At 41.5% G+C, this 22807-nt stretch overlaps 1 protein-coding gene across 4 annotated transcripts in view; it reads right to left on the minus strand.

The window, feature by feature from the left end:
* Window positions 1–22807, minus strand: part of RIMS2 (regulating synaptic membrane exocytosis 2) — a 1127809-nt gene that overhangs the window by 806228 nt on the left and 298774 nt on the right. The window lies entirely within an intron of this gene.

A 22807-nucleotide genomic window follows, 5' to 3' on the forward strand; every position in this document is an offset into this window, starting at 1 on the left:
TACGAAGAGAGACTGAACAAATTGCAACTCTATACTCTCGAGGAGCGTAGGGAGATGGGAGACATGATTGAGACATTTAAGTACATCACGGGACGGGTTGAGGTGGAAGATGATATCTTTCTTCTCAAAGGACCCTCGAACACAAGAGGACATCCGCTCAAACTCAGGGGAGGGAAGTTTCGTGGAGATGTCAGGAAGTACTTCTTCACGGAACGAGTGATAGAGCATTGGAACAAGCTTCCAGTACAGGTGATCGAGGCCTGCAATATCCCAGACTTCAAGAATAAATGGGATACCTATGTGAGATCACTGCGAGAGTCATACCAATCAATAGGGTCGCTAGGATATAGACTTAATAGAGCAGGTCAGTAGAGTTAAGGGGGCCAGTAGACTTAAAAGGGGGTCAATGGTATGGGCAGACTTGATGGGCTGTAGCCCTTATCTGCCGTCATCTTTCTATGTTTCTATGTTTCTATGACTCCGGGTTCTGGAACGAATCTTCGGTGTTGCCATTATTTTCTATGAGGAACTTTGCTTTGATAAACGAGCATTTTGGATTACGAGCATGCTCCTGGAACGGATAATGCTCATAATCCAAGGTACCACGGTATTTTGAATTAATTGCAATTGATGGGTTTCTTTTTGGGTGATTCCATGCTATAAGGAATTGAAGTAATCTATGTGCGAAATAATCAAGGAATGAATTAGGGTTTGAATGGAAGCCCATTAAAAAATGGAGGTTATAGAGCGAATTAGTCAAAGTTTATAGAAGCATTTTTGGGTAACTGCACTGATTTGGCCATGATAGGTGAAGTCTTTATCTAGGATGATTCCTAGTAATTTAACTTTAGGTTCAATTTGGATTTGTTTAGTCTATGCAGATTGGTCCTCTTAAAGATTCATTATTTTTAGCCGAAAAGAGTATGCCACAAGATTTGTCTTTATTGAGAGATAATCGGTTAGTTCAGAACCAGTGATTAATTTTGTCAAGTTTGGTATTTATTTTTTGAACGTCGCTTGTATTTGAAGGGTTGATGGGGTGCAAAAGTTGAATGTCATCGGCATAGGCAAAAGTGGTAAATCCTATTGATTGGGCTAAGGTCAGCAGCAGAGCTAGAAAGATATTAAAAAGTAAAGGAGAGAGAATAGAGCCCTATGGAATGCCATAGGTTTGAATGATTGGAGAAAAGGAAGAACCTCTACAGTGGACTTAACTACAGTGGACTGAAGTTCCGATCAGTAAAATAGGAAGAGAACCAAAGGAGGGCAGGACCTAAAATTTCACTGTTTTTGAGGCAATGGAGTAGGAGGTTGTGGTCAATTGTGCTGAACGCTACTGACAGGTTGAGAGATATGAGAACAGGTGGTTGTAGCAGTAATAGATGGTGCTGGTGAGGCCAAGGAGAGATAGCTCCATGGAATAGTTAATACGGAAGCCTGTTTGATTAGGGTGGAGCGCATTGGTTTTCTCGAAGAAGTCAGAGAGTTGATTGAACACTATTTTTCTGTAAGTTTGCCAATAGGATGAAAGTTATCACAGTTGGATTCATCTAAGTGGCAGTTTTTTACTGTTGGAAAGACTAAGGCAGATTTCCAGGATTTTGGGACAGCATTGGTTGAAAGACTTTTGGTAACCATTTCTAGGAGAAAGGACCAAATATCGAGAAAAAAATTTTTTTTAGAGAGCATGGAGGAATATTCTCGATAGGGTTGTTAGAAGTGTTCATAGATTGGATGATTTTTAGAAGATCACCAAGAGAGGGAAGTTTGAATTTAGAGAAGGTGCTGAATGGAAGATGATTATCCTTACTCAGAGGGTCAAGAGAACATATTGGTGGTGTATGCCTGAAACGTTTTCTAATGTTTTTTATTTTTTTGTTAAAGTGGTTGGCCAAGTGTGTTGCTGATGGTTGGTTGAGTTGGGGAGTAGGTGGGTTTTTTGAGTATGGGGAAAGGGAACGGACTATAGCAAAAAGTGCCGATGAGTTACGAATGTTTTGTGATGTATTTGGAGTAATATTCCTTCTTGGCTAGTTGAATTGCACATTTGTATTGAGTTGCTAAATCTTTGAAATGTCTAAAGGTGGCGGTTGCTTGGGATTGCTGCCATTTATGTTCGGAGGAACGGAGTTGACATCAAAGAAGAACTAGATTTCCTTTGAACCAGGGTTTCTTTTTAGGATGTAGGCATGCATTTTTTTGTTGTGCGGGGGCCAATGAATCAATGAGAGTACATGATGTATCGTCCCAGAGAACAGACTGTTCTTCTATTTCAAGATTTGCGAAGTCATTTGAATAAAGACTTAAGGAATTCTGAATGGTGGCAGCGGTAATTTTACTGTAATCTCTAATAAAATTATTGGTGCGGTGAGGAGTTGGAGAATAGATGGAAAGTGATTAGAACATGATCTGACCATGATAGGGAATGGGTTGCCTGATTTTTGAATGTATGAGCGAGTGCTGTTGGTCCAAAAATTATATCGATAGTATGGCCCGCTTGATGAGTGGGGGATGAAATGAGCGGAATTAGGGAGATGTTAAAAGTTCTGAGGTGTTGGGGTGGTTAGGTTGGTCGAAGTATATATTAAAGTCTCCTAGGATGATGGGGTTGAGATGAGAAATACTGAAGTCCATAATAACAAATGAGAGGACAGTGAAGCTTTAGTGACTGGAGGTGGGAGATAATTGAGAAGGAAGTTTAGGGATGAGTTGCTGAGGAATGAGAATTGTAAGGTTTCAACTGGGAAAGTGTTGAAAGTTGGGGAATTTTCCAATTTAAGAGGGAGAGAAGAATGAAAAATTACAGCGACGCCTCCACCTTTTTTATTTGGGCAGCAATGCATTTTAAATTTGTAGTTGTTGGGGAATGCTCGATGTAGGCCTCTTCTCCCTCAGATAGCCAGATCTCTGTTGGGCATAGAATTTGAAAACTGTGTTGAAAAATAAGATCGTGAACTAAATTAAATTTGGTTTTAATTGAGTGGACATTTCGGAGGCCGATTTTAGGGTTAATAAAAAGGTTTTTAGATTTTTTTGACAGGCTGGTGAGAAGAGGCAGTGTGAACAGGCTTCAGATAACAGGGCCGGGGGCAAGAGGTGGTTTGTGGAAGGGGGTCAATTGCCCCAGAAAATAGATATTGGAGAGGCTATAGTGTTAGATGAAGAAAGGAAGGCAGAAAGAGGGTTACAAGTTTGATAGAGTAAGATGAGTTTAAATTGAATCAGGTTGGGCAGACTGGATGGACCATTCGGGTCTTTATCTGCCGTCATCTACTATGACTTGTAGAAAGAATACTGCTGTTTGAATGAGTTGGTTGGTGAAGAAGTTTATGGAGGGACTGCCCTGGAAAAGAGAGAGAAGACTGGCAATGGAGGGAAGCGCATGAAGGAGTGCATAAAGGAGAAGGAGGCATTCCTTAGGCGTGCTCCGTTGCCGTGCACCACAAGGGCTGGAGATTTTTTAAAAATCTACCGAAGATGTTTTGGGGGCAGAGTCGCCATTCTTCGCACAAAGGGAGATTGCCTGTGGGGAGCAAGGTGAGATGACATTAAGAAGCAGAATGACAACCAATATTAAATCAAAACAGCAATAGACAAACAAAATTTAGAAAGATAAACACAGTAAGCAAAGGAAATTCAAGAAAGAGCACAGTAAGCAAAAGAAATTCAAAAGTATAACATAGTAAGCAAAGGAAATTCAAAAATAAAAATAAAAAAATCCAGAGAATCAATAGCATATATAAAACATACAAATTAGAAACACAGCTTGCAAGAGAAGGTAGCAGCTGAGAGCCTAGTGAGTGCAGTGTTGTTGCGAGATCAGATGTGTGACAAGAGCCAGTAAGTGTGCGCCGCAAGGGTGGGAGATTTATTTGGGGGGTGGAATCGCCGGCGCCACCACTTTGCGGTGGCGTCCTTCGCAGAGAGGGAGATTGCTGAAAATATTTTGGGGGCAGAGTCACTGGAGCCACCGCTAGTCGCCGGCGTTCTTCGCACAGAGGGAGATTGCAAATTAGAAACACAGTTTGCAACAGAAAGTAGCAGCTTAGAGCCCAGCGAGTGCAGTGTTGCTGAGAGATCAGGTGTGTGACAAGAGCCTGTTATTTCACTTACACTATATAAATATCATACTCTTTCTTTTTCATGTATTTTGCTTTTCTGCCTTTTGGTACAGGCAGTGATCAGATTTGGTTTTGGTAATTGGTTTGTTTGTTTTTTTGAGGGGGGCACATTCTATATTCTGTATTATTAACTAGCTTGTGAGAAAGGTCTTATGATAATATATATACAGTATATCCTATCTCTTTATCTTATCACTAGCTTTCCTATCTCCAATGGAGTTCCTTTCCAAATTTGTCTGTATTTCAAGGTAAACCACTTAGATCTGTAATATGCTTAAGCATTATATCAAATGCTAATAAAACATAAACATTAGGTTTGAGTCCACTTTTGGATGTCCTGAAAAATATAGAAGAATGGTTAGGAGAATATAAATTGGTACTAAATATGTCAAAAACAGTAGCATATTGTATCTCAGGGGATCAGGGGATAAGGCAATGCCTCAATTGGACTTCTCTTTAGATCAGTGTTCTCAACCACCGGTCCATGGGCCAGTGCCGGTCCAAAGAAATTTCCTGCCGGTCCACAGGGCCAGCACGTGCATCAGGCCCAAAACAGTGTTCTTCAACCGCCGGTCCACCTTGCGATCGATGCGACGTTATCTTCGAGCCAGCTCCCTCTTCTTAACTGATTCAGTGCACAAAGCCACGGGCAGTGACTCCTATGGGCATCCTGCGCCTGAACCGGAAGCCTTCTCTCTGATGTTGCAACGTCAGAGGGAAGGCTTCCAGATGAGGCATGGGATGTTCAAGGTGCAATTAGTACTATTATGGGGGCAGTGTCTGGGGTGGAGATTGGGTAGAGATGGGCAGGGTCTGGCCCACAACTTAGCCCAGTGTTCTTCAACCACTGGTCCACAGAATAATTCTTTTATTTCTGCCGGTCCATAGGTGTAAAAAGGTTGAAAAATACTGCTTTAGATCACCATTGTATTAAAATGGTAAATACATTTAGGTACTTTGGAATCATACTTGGTTGTCATTTGAACTTTGAAAAACAAGTGTCTTCTGTGGTGGCTAAAGGATTTGGTGTGTTGAGACAGTTTAGAGCTATTCGAAATTTTTTAGATGAGAAATCTTTACATACCTTAATTCATGCTTTTGTACTATCTAAGTTGGATTATAGTAATTTAGTATATGCAGGAATAATTGTAGGGCAATTAAAATGTTTACAAACAGTACAAAATACTGTGATTCGATTGTTAGATCATGCACCTATTAGAGATCATGTGACTCCCCTGTATTTGAAATTCCATTGGTTACCAAAGGAATTTAGGATTAAGTTTAAGATCTTGATGTTGATGCATAGAGTACTATTTGAACAACCTTCATATCTTTCTAGTTTAGGTGATTATTAAGATCATTGAATAATAACAGAGTAGCTATACCTCATATATCAAAGGCTCATCTTGCCTCAATTAGAAGTTGTGCATTTTTCTATTTGGTTCCAACTTTATAGAATAGTTTACCTGTAGAATTGAGAAAGGAAGAATCTTTCCTAAATTTTAAAAGACATTTAGAGGCACACAATTTTCAATATTGAATTCTGGACTTCAATCTGCTTTAATTAAATTAATTAATTAAATTTTTATTTTATCATTGTAGATTGTTATATTAAATATTATGTATTAGAAATGTATTTTTTTTTTTAAATCTTTACTACTGTATTCAAATGGCGTTCTTTTCATAACTTTAATTGAATTGTATTGTTAACCGCTTTGATCCTTTTTTGGCTAGTTAAGTCGTATATAAAGATTTTTAATAAACATAAACTTGGACGTCCCAGTAATTAGGACGTCCAAGTGCCAACTTAGGCGGGGTTTTTTGATGTTTTAGATTTTTGATTATGATCCCCTTGGAGTTGTGGCCAATTTAGAGCAGCTTTTGAGGCTATTTCCTCATCCTCAGTGGCACTCCTTGGGCTATTGGCAGGCTTACCACAACAACTTGTACATTTCTACCTCACTGTCCAGTCCCCTGCCTGCTGACCTGTGGGCTCTCCACGGACAGGAGCACACTACACAGACTGAATGACCTTTGCTTATTTCCAGTCTTAACTTTTTGCTCTTGCGGTGCATAGCTGTGCACCCCTATGACAATGTGATCAGTCACCCCTGGGGAATTTTGCTGTTTAGCATAGTGATACATGCACTAAGTTCTGCACAAAACTGTGTGTGTACGTAAAGGCATAATTCCATGGGGTCTAGTTGAAGTGGCTGCAATAGATACAAACTTTTAAAAAATTTAATTTAGTTAATTGAATCTTAATTTGCTAAAAATGCTTTATATCCTTTTACTCTTTCTGCAAACTCTGATTATTTTCTTGGTCATCTTTTCCATTCTCCAGTTAATTTAATTAAAAAGCTACTTAATGGTTTGAACAGATGAGTTGACGATATGAGATCCTGCATAAGTGTATACTGTTTTAAAGGCAGTGTTCACAGTGCAATGTGCCATTACCATATTGATACTATGTAGAATTAGTTCTTCAGTTTTGACTTTACCAAGAAAGAAATCCAAGATACGTCTAATAGCCACTTAACTGCAATCTTAACAATAGTGTTTTCTTTTGTATTTGTTTACATTCTGTTGATCATGAAAAGCTTTTAAAGAATGAATCATGTTCATGATTTCAAAGGAAAACTAGTTATTGAAGTCATCCATTAAAAAAAAATGCTGTATGAATATGATGCCCCAAGCTTTTAAGAGCTGCATGCCATGAGTCACATGTATTCACAACCAAAGCCTATGATATAGTAACATAACTGATGTTAGCAAATAAAAGCTATCTGGCCTATCCTCAGACTACTCTGATACTTCTAGCACTCCAGTCCTGGTTATCAAATGTCCTTGCCCTCATCATAACCCTTGCTGTAAATGAGATCTCTCATCTGTTAGTTGCCTGCAGGAGGTTACTCATCATTTTTCCATGATCTGGGAAGAGAAGCCAGGCTACACTGCCACCAGGCAAAGTGACTTGCCAACTGCCTTCCATTTATACCAGAATGTATTAGGAATGTGCAGGCAAAAATTAAATAAATTAAATTCTGTTGCGGATACACAGCTGTTGATTCCCCTTTCCCGCAAACTATAAAAGGATATCTCTTTAAGAACTTGAGAACTCTTTCACTCCTGCAGTGGAGCTCAGCATCCTGCTCAGTTATTCCTTCGGCAAGTGAACACAGAAGGTGTGTTTTTGTTCTGCTCTGGTTTTTCTTTTTTTTATTGTTTTCATTTTTCTCCGCTGAATTTTTGAAGTTCTTAGTGGCTCTGTTGCTTTCAGGTCCCCTGTTCGGGCATACTCTGCCACGTGGGAGGACTGCTGTTCCCAGGACAATCTCTCAGAGTTCCTGTAGAGCCAACCTGCTTTGGGTCTGTCCCCTTGGAAGTGACTCCCATGCTGATTCAATCAGAGGCAGCGCAGGCTGTGTGGCCTCTGTGTAAGAACCTTAGAGGCATCAGGAAGCCGGCTGCATAAGTTGTTCCCTGTCACTGGCTGAGGAATCCCAGGGGGTGGGAGTTGATGGCCATAGTCCATTCAGCCAGCAGCCAGAAGATTTCCTTCAACAGTTGAGGATCTGAGCAATTTCTGAGGCAAAAATCCTTTCCCTGCAGCCAGGCTCATTAGGACAAACAGGCATCTGAAGTCACAGTGAGTACTCCCATTATTCTCTATGGGGAACACTGGGGGAGGAGGGTCTGAAAATTGGAGTTTTAGTGGCTTCTGGAGTTAGTACCAGGGTCCTCCTTCCTCTAAAATCCTGAAATTGCTATTTTTTTTCCATGTTGTTCCAATGGCCCATTCTGGCACAATATTTTTGATGGTGGCCATCTTGGATTTTTAGCAATCTGATTTTAAACTTTTTTTTCTTCTTCAAAACCACTCATTTTGAAAAGTGAGTGCCTCTGATTAATGTCCCAAGCCTTTCTAGCCCTGGATCCTGTGTCGGTTGTACAGAGTTGCCAGTTGAAGATTGGCCTTGTTCCAAGTGCCGCAGGACACGGAAGGAAGGGACAGGAGAACATAAGAATAGCCTTACTGGGTCACACCAAAGGTCCATCAAACCCAGTAGCCCATTTTCATGGTGGTCAATCCAGGTCACAGTGGTGCAAGTGACCAAGCGCACCTCCCTTCCCAGTGAAGGTGGAGTGATGCTAAAAGATGAACAGGACCGTAGGGTGGATGAGGTCCTGAAGAGACAGTTTGAAGTGCTGGATTTGGGTATCAAAGCTGCAGCAGTTGCCTCCTTCATGGAACACGCCTGCCATACCAGACTGCAGCTGAGCCCCTTGGAACACTGGGATGTCTGTCTCCACATTTTTAAGAAGGGTGGGGATTTGTGGCTGATGCTTTTATAACATCATTAGAGTCCTGGGTAAAGTGTCAGCTTACTCCATTTCTCCGCTGGATGCTCTGGATCAGACAATGGGCAGGCGACTCAGCCTTCAAGGCTACTCTCAGCAGATTACCCTCTTCAAGGGGAAGATGTTTGTCAAAGGGCTAGATGATCTCATGGCCAGTGTAGCAGATTACTGCCCCAAATCCCTCCCAGATAATAGAAGCCATCGAACTGCCGTAGGCAACAAAGGCAATTTTCTTACCTCCAGGAGTGCTCACCAATTTTCCTCCAACTACTCCTCTCAGAGGCCCCTTTCAAAGGACCAGACAGAGATTTGGTGGCTGTTGGTGCCACAATCCATGGGTTTCTGCAGTGGCTCGGCCTCCAAGAAGAAGCAATGACTCCAGGAGGATGGCTGAGCCTCCTCATATCATAGAGCGGCTGTCAGCATTCACGGACAAATGAAAACAGATCTCATCTGACTGTTGGGTGCTGGACATTATCAGGGAGATGCACAGGATATTGTGTTATTGGCCCCCTCCAGATCTGTTCCTCAACTCCTCAGCCGGAAGACCAGAGAAACAGATCAGAATCTTAATGCTCAATAAGCAGTACTGTCCTTCTATACATGCAGCTAAAGTATACAGTATATTTCTCGTTAGAAATTGTCACAACAGTATTTAATTTCCTGATCTATGTTCCTTTTAAACATTAGCTGTACCATTTATGCTTAAACGTTTCTATAAAACATAGCAAACATTTAGTACATACTATACACAAATATTCAGGACCAGCTGATATTCAGATATTAGCACTGAATATCTGGATTTAGAGGTGGCCACCAGCATTATCCAGATTCCAACGATTTTCAGTGCCACCATCCAGATACTATTATATTAGCCTAATATTGTTTTTTTTACGCCATCGCTATTATATATACTGCAACGCCACCGACATTAAACTTTCATTTTGTAAGTGGTAAATTGTTAATTCATCAATTACTTATACTATGGTCTTCAGATCTTGCCAAACCACTAACCAAAGTATTTGTAGGCTTTTTTTGTAGGTTTTTTATTTATTGGCTTTTTTGTCATCATCAGACCTTAATAAATAATCTATTTAAAGTGCTTTGTGCTCTGTGCAATTCATTGTGCTTCTCAATAAAAATTTCATTTTCAAAACTTTTTTTATAACATTTTTTTAAAACTTTTGAATTATTTTTGTACATAGCTTTAGCTTTTAGTTGTGTTTTTGGGTTGTAGATTTGAACCTCGGGTGGGACCTATAGGTTCAATCAGTTTCGCCAAAAGGTATTTTCAAGAACAAGTCCCCTACGAATAAAGGACAAAGATGGTAAATCTTTGCATATTGTTATATTAAATTTATAGTATTCATAGCTTATAGAGTAAAAGTTAAACTTGAAATTACCCCTTTTGTTTTGCTCTGCAACATCCCAGTATTCAGTATTCAGATGGCTGCGGCATTTGTTTGTTTCTTTTTAAATGCTATGTGTCATCCACTACGTCACTGATGTCAGCGGCAGTAGCAGGAGGAGTCTACACCTTTTGGCGAAACTGATTGAACCTATAGGTCCCACCCGAGGTTCAAATCTACAACCAAAAAACACAACTAAAAGCTAAAGCTAAGTACAAAAATAATTCAAAAGTTTTAAAAAAATGTTATAAAAAAAGTTTTAAAACTGAATTTTTTATTGATAAGCACAATGAATTGCACAAAGCACGTTAAATAGATTATTTATTAAGGTCTGATGATGACAAAAAAGCCAATAAATAAAAAACCTACAAAAAAAAGCCTACGAATACTTTGGTTGGTGGTTTGGCAAGATCTGAAGACCATAGTATAAGTAATTGATGAATTAACAATTTACCATCCAGATACTAACACTAAGGCCTAAATTCTATAAATAGTGCCATCATAGGCAGCTGCCCACTAAAGCGATGCTGATCACATATCAATCACGTGATAGTGCCATTTATAGAATTGTGGCCACGTAACTAATAGGCATTGAAATGTAGGCCAGGGTTTTCAAGGCCTATATTTCTGATGCCTGTGACAAGAATTGTGACTACGGAGGTGCTTACTGATACTTAAGATTATTTCCAGCATTAACCATGCCTATTTTACCCTTAGGCACCTCCATAATTGCGATTCTGGTACTGTTAGTAGAGGAACTGTCTTTTTTTTTTTAATGACATCGACACAATCATTTATTGCATTGATTAAAGGCATTAAACCAACTAAGTTAGGCAGCAGTAGGGCAGCTGTTGTAGAATTCAGCCCTAAGGGGTTCATTTTCAAAAAAGAAAACCATTCAAAATGTGGCATAAAGGGGCAAAATTACATTTTTTCTCACCAAACCCTTCCAAATCACTATTTTCAAAACCTATTTTCTAGACAGATTTCTATGGTGCTTGTCCACAGTGTGTCTAAATCTCAAAGGGTCATGTTAGAAGTGTAGTCTGGACAGGACTAGGGCACACTTATGATGTGAACATTTTTCTGGTCAATATACATATGGCAAAAACCATTAAACAAATTAGACTGGTTAGTGGACTTCTGATTCAGATCCTATAGTATTTAAATTTTGAATTTTAACTGTGGGACAAGCCTCAGAACATGGAGTTGATCTTTCCCATATTTGGGATTTCTTCAAGAAGAGGAAACCATCTTCTCTTGCACTCCTTTTAACATCATAGGCTTGGGACCCACCTCCCTACCAAACAACTTTATTATTTAATTAATTTAAGTTACTATACTCCTTCCTTTAATTCCTTCAACTGCAAGTTTATTCTATTAACTATTATTCAAATCACAATTTAAAACATCTTCTAACAAACTTCTTCAAACTTAACTATAAATATCCACCTACCAATCTAATGCTCGGGACCGTCAGGGAACTCTGCAATTTTATACTATAAAAGTTATTATAAAGTGCTTAATATTAAAGTGCTTAAGAGTGCTTCATGAGTGTTTTAGATATACTGTATAAAGTGCTTCAATTCATCTCGATTCATAAGTCGCTTTTAAAAGTGCTTCAGTTCATCTCAGTTTATATAGTCACCATTCATCTCAGTTCAATTAATGGAAATTCATCTCAGTTCATTTCATCAAGTGCTTACAATGCTTGAGTTCATTAGCTAAACTGGTTTGTAATTCAAGTAGTATTATCTTATACTTAGCTTAAATCCACTTGGATATGTTCTTTTTCAAAGTAGCAGCCGTTGCTAAAACTTAATTGTGGTTGTCCGAGGACTACGTTTCGCGGGACTGACTTGTAACCTGCTGCATCAGGGATATATTTATGCAACGCTACGAAAAAAAGCTAAGAATTATTATATAGATTCCCATAGTTAAAATTCAAAATTGAAATACTATAAGATCTGAATCGAAAGTCCACTAACCAGTCTAATTTGTTTAATGGTTTTTGTCATATGTATATTGACCTATAAAATAACCATTTAACAGAAAGTTCTTTGGTGGACATTTTTCTGCCATAATTGAACATTTAAGAATATGTATTTATTTATTTTAAAAATTTATATACCGTTTAAAACTAAATGGTTTACCAAATTTATATGCACAATATTTAAAATGAATACATAATAAAAACGAATATATAGCAAAAAAAAAAAAAAAAAAAAAAAGTAATAAACATAAAAACAATCTTCAAGGAGATATCATGATGTGGATAAAAAGATCATGAATAGTTCATCAACTTTATCAAGAGTAACTAAAAAAAGGCATCTACAAACTGCTGCAACTTTAGTAATTTTCTGAAGCTACCCTTTTCACAGCAATTTCGTATCTGACCCACCAAGGAGTTCCATAACTTAACTCCTGTGCAACAGAAGGTCATTTTACCGGTCTCCACGAGTCTTGGGTTCAAAGACATCTTCAGCAGCGCTAAATTCTCAGAACACAGAGATCTTTTTGGTATATAACAAATATACAGTTCCTCATAGGAGGCTGTTGAACAAACTTGAAGGGCTGAAGTTAGGACCCAAAGTAGTGAACTGGGTCAGAAACTGGCTGTCGGACAGACGCCAGAGGGTGGTGGTTAATGGAAGTCGCTCGAAGGAAGGAAAGGTGACTAGTGGAGTCCCTCAGGGTTCGGTGCTGGGGCCAGTCCTGTTCAATATGTATGTAAGTGACATTGCTGAAGGGTTAGAAGGAAATGTGTGCCTTTTTGCAGATGATACCAAGATTTGTAACAGAGTAGACACCGAAGAGGGAGTGGAGAATATGAAAAAGGATCTGCAAAAGTTAGAGGAATGGTCTAATGCCTGGCAACTAAAATTCAATGCAAAGAAATGCAGAGTAATGCATTTGGGGATTAATAATAGGAAGGAACCGTATATGCTGGGAGGAGAGAAGCTGATATGCACGGACGGGGAGAGGGACCTTGGGGTGATAGTGTCCGAAGATCTAAAGGCGAAAAAACAGTGGGACAAGGCAGTGGCTGTTGCCAGAAGGATTCTGGGCTGTATAAAGAGAGGCGTAGTCAGTAGAAGGAAGAAGGTGTTGATGCCCCTGTACAGGTCATTGGTGAGGCCCCACTTGGAGTATTGTGTTCAGTTTTGGAGACCGTATCTGGCGAAAGACGTAAGAAGACTTGAGGCGGTCCAGAGGAGGGCGACGAAAATGATAGGAGGCTTGCGCCAGAAGACGTATGAGGAGAGACTGGAAGCCCTGAATATGTATACCCTAGAGGAAAGGAGAGACAGGGGAGATATGATTCAGACGTTCAAATACTTAAAGGGTATTAACGTAGAACAAAATATTTTCCAGAGAAAGGAAAATGGTAAAACCAGAGGACATAATTTGAGGTTGAGGGGTGGTAGATTCAGGGGCAATGTTAGGAAATTCTACTTTACGGAGAGGGTGGTGGATGCCTGGAATGCGCTCCCGAGAGAGGTGGTAGAGAGTAAAACTGTGACTGAGTTCAAAGTAGTGTGGGATGAACACAGAAGATTTAGAATCAGAAAATAATATTAAATATTGAACTAGGCCAGTTACTGGGCAGACTTGCACAGTCTGTGTCTGGGTATGGCCGTTTGGTGGAGGATGGGCAGGGGAGGGCTTCAATGGCTGGGAGGGTGTAGATGGGCTGGAGTAAGTCTTAACAGAGATTTTGGCAGTTGGAACCCAAGCATAGTACCGGGTAAAGCTTTGGATTCTTGCCCAGAAATAGCTAAGAAGAAAAAAAAAAAAAAAATTTAAATTGAATCAGGTTGGGCAGACTGGATGGACCATTCGGGTCTTTATCTGCCGTCATCTACTATGTTACTATGTTACTATGTATATAACTGGCTATATTACTTTTAAGCAGTTCTGGGATGTTTCCATACATAAGTTGATGGCAAATCATCACTGCTTTATACTGGACTCTGAAGTTGACTGGAAGCCAATGCAATTTTTTAAGATATGGTCATATTTAGACAAACCCATTATCAGACGTGCTGCTTCATTTTGTATAACCTGCAATGCTCTGCATCTTGCCTTTGTTATCCCAAGGTACAGGGCATTACAGTAATCAAGCCTCGACAAGACCATAGCCTGGACAACAGTTCGAAAATCATAAGGTATAAGCATTGGTTTCAAATGATATAACAAATGCATTTGGGAAAAGCATGCCTGAATGGTCTTTGTTACTTGCAGCTTCATTGTCAGGCCAGAATCGAGTCTTACACCTAAAATAGTCAGAGACTCATGTACCAAAAGAATATCATCAATAACTTTCACCTCTGTAGGCCATTGGTAGTCTGACTTTCCTACAAACATTATTTCAGTTTTATCTACATTTAATTTCAGAACTTGTTCTGCCATCCACTCCTCAATTTTACGCATATATACAGACATAATTTAAATGCTTGGGGCTAGACATGTTTTAACAACAAATAAGTTCCAAAAAGGTGCCCAAACTGGCCAAATGACCACAGGAGGGATGAAGGCATGAACCCACACACTCCCCCCAGTGGTCACTGACCCCCCCCCCTCCCACTCCCACCCTCCAAAGATATGAATGAAGCAGTACATACCTGCCTGTATGATAGTTTTAGGTGTTATAGCCAGTCCTAGTAGAGCAGCAAACAGGTACCTGGAGCAACCTAGTGGGCTGTGTAGTCAAACATAGAGATGAGGACTCAGGCCTATATCCAACTCTAACTACTACACTTATGGTGGAATCTGTGAGCCTTCCAAACTCACCAAAATCCCATTGTACCTACACATAGGTGACACCTGCAGGCATAAGGGCTACTGGTGTAGTGTACAGTTGGGTCCAGTAGGTTTTGGCGGGCTCACCATACAGTATAAGGGGTTATGGTAAGATGTATACCTTGACTTTTTTATGTGAAGTTCACTGCTCTGTTGGGATGTCTGGCCAGTCTACTACATATGTTGGCCCCTCCTATATCCCAATGGTTTGTTTTGTGTGTTTTTCTTTTGAACGTAGTTTTTTTTTTTTGGGGGGGGGGTTCTGAAAATGGTTCAAAAAGATAGATACACTAAGCGAAACACATCCATTTCCCAAAAAACAAGATAGATATTGCAGTTTTGAAAATAGGCATGTTTGGTACTAGATTTTTGTGTGTGTTCTACAAAACGGCTAAACTCGGATTTAGATGTCATATCAAAAATGCCCTTTCACATATCAACAGTATCTAGATAAATTCTGCCCCCGTCTCTGCAGTGCCCTGGTGCTATGTGCTGGGGAATTTCAGCAGCAGCATCCAATATAGACCACAGATGAAAAAAGGAGGTTTCCAGATCCATATTTAACCCTATTGTGCCTGAATTATAACACTATACTATACTAAAATGATTTTAGCCTACCACAGTAGGAAAAAAATTGCAGATATATAAAAAGAAAAAAGAAAAAAAATACCCAAAATTTATCATTCTACCATTTCATAAAATTTTATACACAGATAACATTTCAATCATTTTCAAAAATTAATATATTTAAGAGTAAAACACATTCAATGGCAGATGATTCTAAATTTTTACTTTAGTAAAATTATCGAGTTTGTTGGTGGGTCAGGGTCGGTGTTTGGAAAAGTTTGCATTGGAAGGTTATTGACATTAGTAACTCACTCACTCCATACTCCTCTGCCACACAGTAATTTAGTTCTGAGCCTGGGATAGGCACGTGGGATCTCTTAAAGAGAGGAAGAGATAATGGTTACTGTGGATAGGCAGAATGGATGGGCCATTTGGCCTTTATCTGCCATCATGTTTCTATGTTTCTATTGGGTTTACTTAAAGTGAAACCCAAGGACTGGGTTGAGAACCTTAAGAAAAGGAGCTTAAAATATATAAGTTGTGTGCTGGTATGGAGTCTATTTAAACTCCAAACTGTATACAATTTACATTTACTAGTCATTCGATATACTGTCTGATCTGGTGAGCAGCTCCTAGTGGTTTGAATAAATCAAATAAAAATGCATAAATGTCATTAATAAAAGAAGGATACACACAAGATAACTCACACAATAAATCATACTCAAGTGAGACAGGCAATGAGTCAAACCCAGCTCCCCCACATAACTGTCCAAATATACAGTTAAAAAAATGTTTTCAAGAGGATCTTGAATTTCTTATAAGAGTTTCTTTCTGAATATTCAAGCAGATTGTCATTCCAAATCCTGAGTGCCAAGAGGATCTAGTAAATTCATGACATGCTACTTTTAGGTTGGAAAGAACCAGACAATTAGCATTGAGGGATAGAAGTGACTGTATGTGTAAGGAATAGTCAGTGGCGTACCAAGGGCGGGGGGAGATCCGCCCCGGGTGCACGGCTTGGGGGTGCACAGCCGGCCAGGTCCGGGTCTTCCTGTCCTTCCTTTCCCCTAGCCGCGCCACTACGATCCTACCTCCCCCCACCGACAAGAAGTCTTTCCAATGTCAATTTTGATGTCGGAGAGGATGTTCCGGGCCAGCCAGGCAGTGATTGGCTGGCCCGGAACGTCCTCTTCGACATCAGAATTGACGTCGGAAAGACTTCTTGTCGGTGGGGGGGAGATAGGATTGTAGCGGCGTGGGCCTCGGGAGAAAGGAAGGGGAGAGGCGCTTTTTTTTTCCCGCAGCAGGGATGGCAGAATGTAGGCAGGCAAGCTGGCTGGCTTTAGCGCGGCAGAGAGATAGGTAGACTTTGGGGTGGCCAAAATCTGGAAGGTAGTGGGGGGCACATAAGGAGGCACCGGGGGCACTAAGGACACAGGACGGGGGCACTGGGGGCACCATGGACACGGGATGGAGGCACTAGGGGCACTATGGACACAGGACGGAGGAACCGGGGGCACTAAGGACACAGGACGAGGCACTGGGGGCACCATGGGCACGGGAAGAAGGCACTGGGGGCACTCTGGACACAGGACGGAGGCACTGGGGGCACCAAGGACACAGGACGGGGGCACTGGGGACACCATGGGCACGGGATGGAGGCACTGGGGGCACTATGGACATGGGAAGAAGGCACTGGGGGCACTATGGACACAGGACGGAGGCACTGGGGGCACCAAGGACACAGGACGGGGGCACTGGGGGCACTATGGACACAAGACGGAGGCACTGGGGGCACTATGGACACAAGACGGAGGCACTGGGGGCACTATGGACACAGGATGGAGGCACTAAGGACATGAGAAGGAGGCATTGGGGGCACTAAGGACACGGAAAGGGGGCACTGGGGGCCTTATGGACACAGGAAGGAGGCACAAGGGGCACTATGGACACAGGAAGGAGGCACTGGGGGCACTATGGACACGGGACGGAGGCATTGGGGGCACTATGGACACAGGAAGGAGGCACTGGGGGCACTATGGACACGGGAAGAAGACACTGGGGGCATTATGGACAAGGAAAGGAGGCACTGGGGGCACTATGGACACGGGACGGAGGCACTGGGGACATTAAGGGCACAGGACGGGGGCACTGGGGGCATTAAGGACATGGGAGGGAAGGAAGGAGGGAGGGAATAAAAAGGGACAATTGTTGGGCCTGAGTTCAGAAAGAAAGAAATGAAAGAAGGATACACAGTCAATTAATAGATGTCCCCTTTTGATGAAAAAAATAAATGGTCATATTACCTCTAACTTACTTTCTCTGCAGCAGAGTCGGCAGCCGTGCTGAGGTGCAGGAAGGTCCTGCGCTGACTCGTCTGCTGGCTCTGCTCTGGAAGAAGTAAGTTACGTCGGAGGGGTTGGACCCAGCAGACGCAGTCATAGCGGGACTTTGCCACAACTCCCTGCGTCTGCCGGGTCCACCCCCTCCAACGTAACTTACTTCTGGAGCAGAGTCAGCAGACGAGTCATCGCAGGACCTTCCAGCATGCGGCTGCTGAGTGCGCTCCAGAGCAAGTACGTCGGAGTGGGGTGGACTGGCAGCCGGCAGCTACAATCATGGTGGGACCTTGGTGCATGAAGGGAGAGAAAGAAGCAGGATTGCTGGAATGGAAGAGTGGTGGAGGGAATGAAAGGGGCAGGGTGGTATTTAAGGGTGGTGCTGATAGAATTGATGTACAGAGAAAGGGGAGAGACATAAGGGGGAAGGATATTGGAGGGAGAGAAAGGGGGCAGATGCTGATTGAAGAGGGGTGGATGGCGAGAGAAAGGGCAGACATTGGATGGTAGTGGGGAACCTATACTGGATGGAAGTACAGATGGGAGAGATAAGGGAGCAAATGCAGGAAGGAAATGGGAGGAGAGAAAGAGGGGAGCAGACGCTGGATGGAAGTGGACAGAGAGAGGAGAAGGTACTAGATGGAAGGGTTGGAGAAAGAGGATACATGATGGAAGGAGGGGATAAATAAAAGGAGGGCACATGATAGGAAGAAAAGGATTGAGTTAGGGAAACACTGGAGGGGTGAGGGAAAGAGGTGGAAAGCTTTAGGCAGACAGTAAAAAGGACATTGATGAGAGGGTAGTAAGAACGTAATCTAGACAGATGCAGAAAATAAATTGAAAAGGAAAATGAGGGACAAAAGGGAAAGGGATTGCAGAGGAGAGGTGTGGGAGAGGGAAGGAGAGGAGAGAGATGCCAGACCAATGGGGTGAGAGGAGAGATGGAAGGGGGAGGCATACAGTTTCTGGAAGGGGCATAGAAGGAGAGAAGATGCCATATAGGGGAAGAGAGACGGCAGACAGTGGATGAAAGGAAGAGAGTTACAGGAAGATGAGGAAAGCAGAAGCCACAGAAGACAAAGGTAGAAAAAAAATTTGTATTTATTTATTGCTTTTGGAGACATGTGTCACTGTTTCTGTGGTGCACTGTATGCAGAGTCCAGCTTCTTACTGGTTCAATTTAACCTTTGTCTATGTATTTCTATTTTATCCCCCCTTTTACAAAACTGTGGAGCGTTTTTTAGCGCCAGCCGTGGTGGTAGCAGCTCTGATGCTCAGAATTCTATGAGTGTCAGAGCTGTTACCACCATGGCTAAAATTCACACTACAGTTTTGTAAAAAGGGGAGGGGTTAGTTTGTGATGACATATTACATACTAGGCGAAGGTGTTTTCTGTGTTCTGTGTGTTCAAAAGACATGGTTTTTTGTTAGGATTGACTGCAGGATTGATCTGTACTAGTCTGGCTTGTTTAGTTTTACAATGGGTGTATTAATGTTGTACTGCTCACTGCAGTATGTAAGATACTGCCTTTTCCTAGGTACTCATGTGTGACATGTGGCTTGTTACTAAAAATCATATTTTTCATACAGATGGGAGGGGGGAGTGTCAAAAAATGAGGGGCCCCGGGTGTCACATATGCTAGGTACGCCACTGGGAATAGTATAGCTAGCTAGGTAAAAAGATAGGCCTTGTGATTTAGACAAGCAATTTTGAATTGAATGCAGAAATGAACCAGAAGCCAGTGTAGGCAGAGGGAAAAAGGAGTAAGATAGTCATATTTTTTAGCTCAATGAAGGAGGCGAATCCCAGTATTTTGAAGAGTTTGCAGATGTTTGAGCTGTTGGTTTGTGATGCCAACTTATAGAACATCATAGTAATCTAAGAACGAAATCATGGATAAGTATATGAAATAAGAGGAAATCCAATTAACTAAAGTATATGAAATAAGAGGAAATCCAAGTAACTACAGAAGTAATGGAGTCATCTTAAAGTAAGGAAGCCAGATTGAACAACATGTGATATTTGATTTTGGAAAGAGAGCTTGGAATCAATAATAACTCCCAAATAACAGAAGGAAGGAACTGGTGTAGTAGGAAGATCAAACAGATTCAAAGGAACTGTAGGCTGTGAAAGGAAACCTGTGATTCAGAAGGCTACTTTTTTTTGGAGGGGGGTTTAAGAAACAATTTCTGAGTTGTTAACCATTCTGTAATTGACACTAGGATTCTTTCAGGGGCTGAAAATTTATGTTACGTGGTGAGGTAGGTAACTGAGTAGAATGTCATCTGCTTAAAGGGCTCTTATATTATGTAACCAAATATGAATAGCTAGTCAGTCTACGTAGATGTTAAAGAATGGTGACAGGATAGTCCCCTGAAGAACCCCAGAAAGAAATGGGAGCAGGGTAGAAGTAATATTTGAAAAAGTGACTCTGAAAGTACCATCATGGAGGAATGATTCATAAGAACATAAGAACTGCCATGTCCGGCGATCCGCACATGCGGAAGCCTAGCCAGGAGTACACCTGGCGTAATTCTAGTCACCCATATCCCTCTATGCCTCTCATAAAGAGATGTGCATCTAGTTTGCTTTTGAATCCTAGAACGGTGGATTCAGCAACAACCTCCGCCGGGAGAGCATTCCAGGTGTCCACCACCTGCTGCGTGAAGCAGAACTTCCTGATATTTGTCCTGGACTTGTCCCACCTCAGCTTCAGTCCATGTCCTCTTGTCCGTGTCTCATTGAACACTGTAAATAATTTTTTTTTCCTGCTCTATCTTGTTGATACCTTTCAGTATTTTGAAAGTCTTGATCATATCCCTCGCAGTCTCCTTTACTCAAGGGAGAACAATCCCAGCCTCTTAAGTCGTTCCTCGTATTCCAGGTTCTCCATACCTTTTATTAGCTTTGTTGCTCGTCTCTCTGCACCCTCTCCAGCAGTTTTGTGTACACGATATCTGTGATATGAACGCCAGACAAATGATGCAAAAGAAATGAAAGATCCACCAAATCATAGGTGGCTGAAAGATACACTGAAACAATCAAAGCAATATCTCTATTAAAAATAGAGTAAAGCCCACTAATAAGGGAAGTTAAAACAGTTTCAGTGCTGCTGTAGTGTAGGAAACTGGCCTATCAGTGGTGAAGAATAGATGAATATTTGACATGTGAGAATAAAAAAGTATAAACTGTCTTCCTTAGAAACTTTAAAAGGAAACTTTCTGGCCAGGATTGATTTGTCTACAGCCTGCTTTCAAAAAGATTGGATTGACCCAGAGGAAATGTTAGACTGAATCATGTGCATTGCTAGGGGTTGAAGACTGTGGAATGCCTGTTTCAGCCAACTGGAGGGCAGAGAGTCTAAGAGACAAGTAGTTACTCTAACAGAAGAAAGAATGCTATTGAAAACCATCTATGGTTGGTAGGGTAAATGAGGTCAAGGACCCTGAATGAATAGCAGACTGGGACCACGCTATTTTTCCCACCAAGCTGAAACACTCCACAAAGGCTCTGTAAGAAGCAGGGTCTTTTCACTCACAGTTTCCCTTTAGAAATGGGTCTCCACACACTTCTTACTCTATCCTCTCCTGGTGACCTCTTGGAAAAGTAGTCACTTATACTCTCTCTTTGTGAAACTCTCCAGGTTCCACTTTCTCTCCTCTCACCCTGTTGTCTGCTCTTCTAGCAAACCCTCTCAGACTTTTCCTTCACAAGCAGTCAGTACTTCAGGAGTCTCCCTCTGGGCTCTGGTGGGAGATCGGGATAATCAAAATCTATTAATTTATTCCTTACTCCCCTTTTATGCTTTCCCCCCTCTTACTCAGGCAAAAGGAGACTCCAACTTCTCCAACAATATTCAGCTATCTATACACACACATACTCAAAGAATTCTGTGCCTCCTGCTCTGTAGCAGAGGCATTCTTTTTTTTTGGGGGGGGGATTCATATGTATATGAGGATCAACTTAAAGCAGTGCTGCTCAACTTTTTCAAGCCAAGTACCCTCTAAGTCTAACAAATATCAACCGAGTACCCCCACCCAAGCTTCGCCCCAGATCTGCCCAGGCTCAGCCCCAAACCCACCCAAGTTCCACCCCTGACCCCACCCCCATAATAATAGTACTAATTGTAATGTAATTTCTTCTATCCATTTTTTCATACACACACACAATATAATCTTATCAATACATAATACATAAAAAAATACATTAAAAAAAACACAAAGCACACTGTATGCAGATAAAATCTTAATTATCATTTGTATTTGGGGGATTTTTCAAACAGGTCAAGGCAGATGACTTTAAAATATGCAATGTCACCTCAGTAACAACTACAGAAAAATAGACAAATATAATGCAAAATATAGACAGCAGATATAAATTCTCAAAACTGACACATTTTGATCACTAAATTGAAAATAAAATCATTTTTCCTACCTTTGTTGTCTGGTTATTTCATGAGTCTCTGTTTGCACTTCCTTCTGACTGTGCATCTAATATTTTCTTTCTTTCTGCCTCCTGCATGCTTTCTCTCCTCTAGACCTCATTCCATTCCCTAACATCTCTCTGTCCCTCCACGAGTCCAACTTTTCTTCCTCTTTCATCCCCCAGATCATGTGCAGCATTTTACACCACTGCCCACTAGCCCTATGTTCATTTCTCCTTCTATCACCCCTCTCCAACACCATGCCACATCTCTCCCTCCATCACTATGCCCAACATTCCTTCCCCTTGCATCTCCTTCAATCTATCCCTCTGTTCCCTCTCCCCCACCATATCAAACATTTCTCTCTCTCATCCTTCTATTCTCCATGCATCTTTACCTCACTCCTCTCTATGCCCAATTTTCCTCTTCCTTTCCCCATGTTCACTATCTCTTTCCCTCTCACTCACACACTCAGGCCCAACAATTGGCCCTTTTTATTCCCTTCCTCCCTCCCTCCCTCATTTCTTCCTATGTCTCAAGTTAGTGCCCCCTTCCTCCCTCCCTTGTGTAAAATGACCACATATACTGTTTTTTCTATTAATGCCCCCTCTCTTCATTCTGTCCTATTAATGCCCCCCCTTCCGTCTGTGTACCGAGTTCAAGCCCCTATTAATGCCTCCTCCCTTCTTTCTGTGTCCCAGGTTCATACCCCTATTAATGCCCCCTCCCTTCCTTCTGTCCTGTTAATGTCCCTCCCTTCCTTCTGTGTCCCGAGTTCATGC

This window comes from Geotrypetes seraphini, chromosome 2 (assembly GCF_902459505.1).
Source record: "Geotrypetes seraphini chromosome 2, aGeoSer1.1, whole genome shotgun sequence".
In the NCBI taxonomy this organism is placed as follows: domain Eukaryota; kingdom Metazoa; phylum Chordata; class Amphibia; order Gymnophiona; family Dermophiidae; genus Geotrypetes; species Geotrypetes seraphini.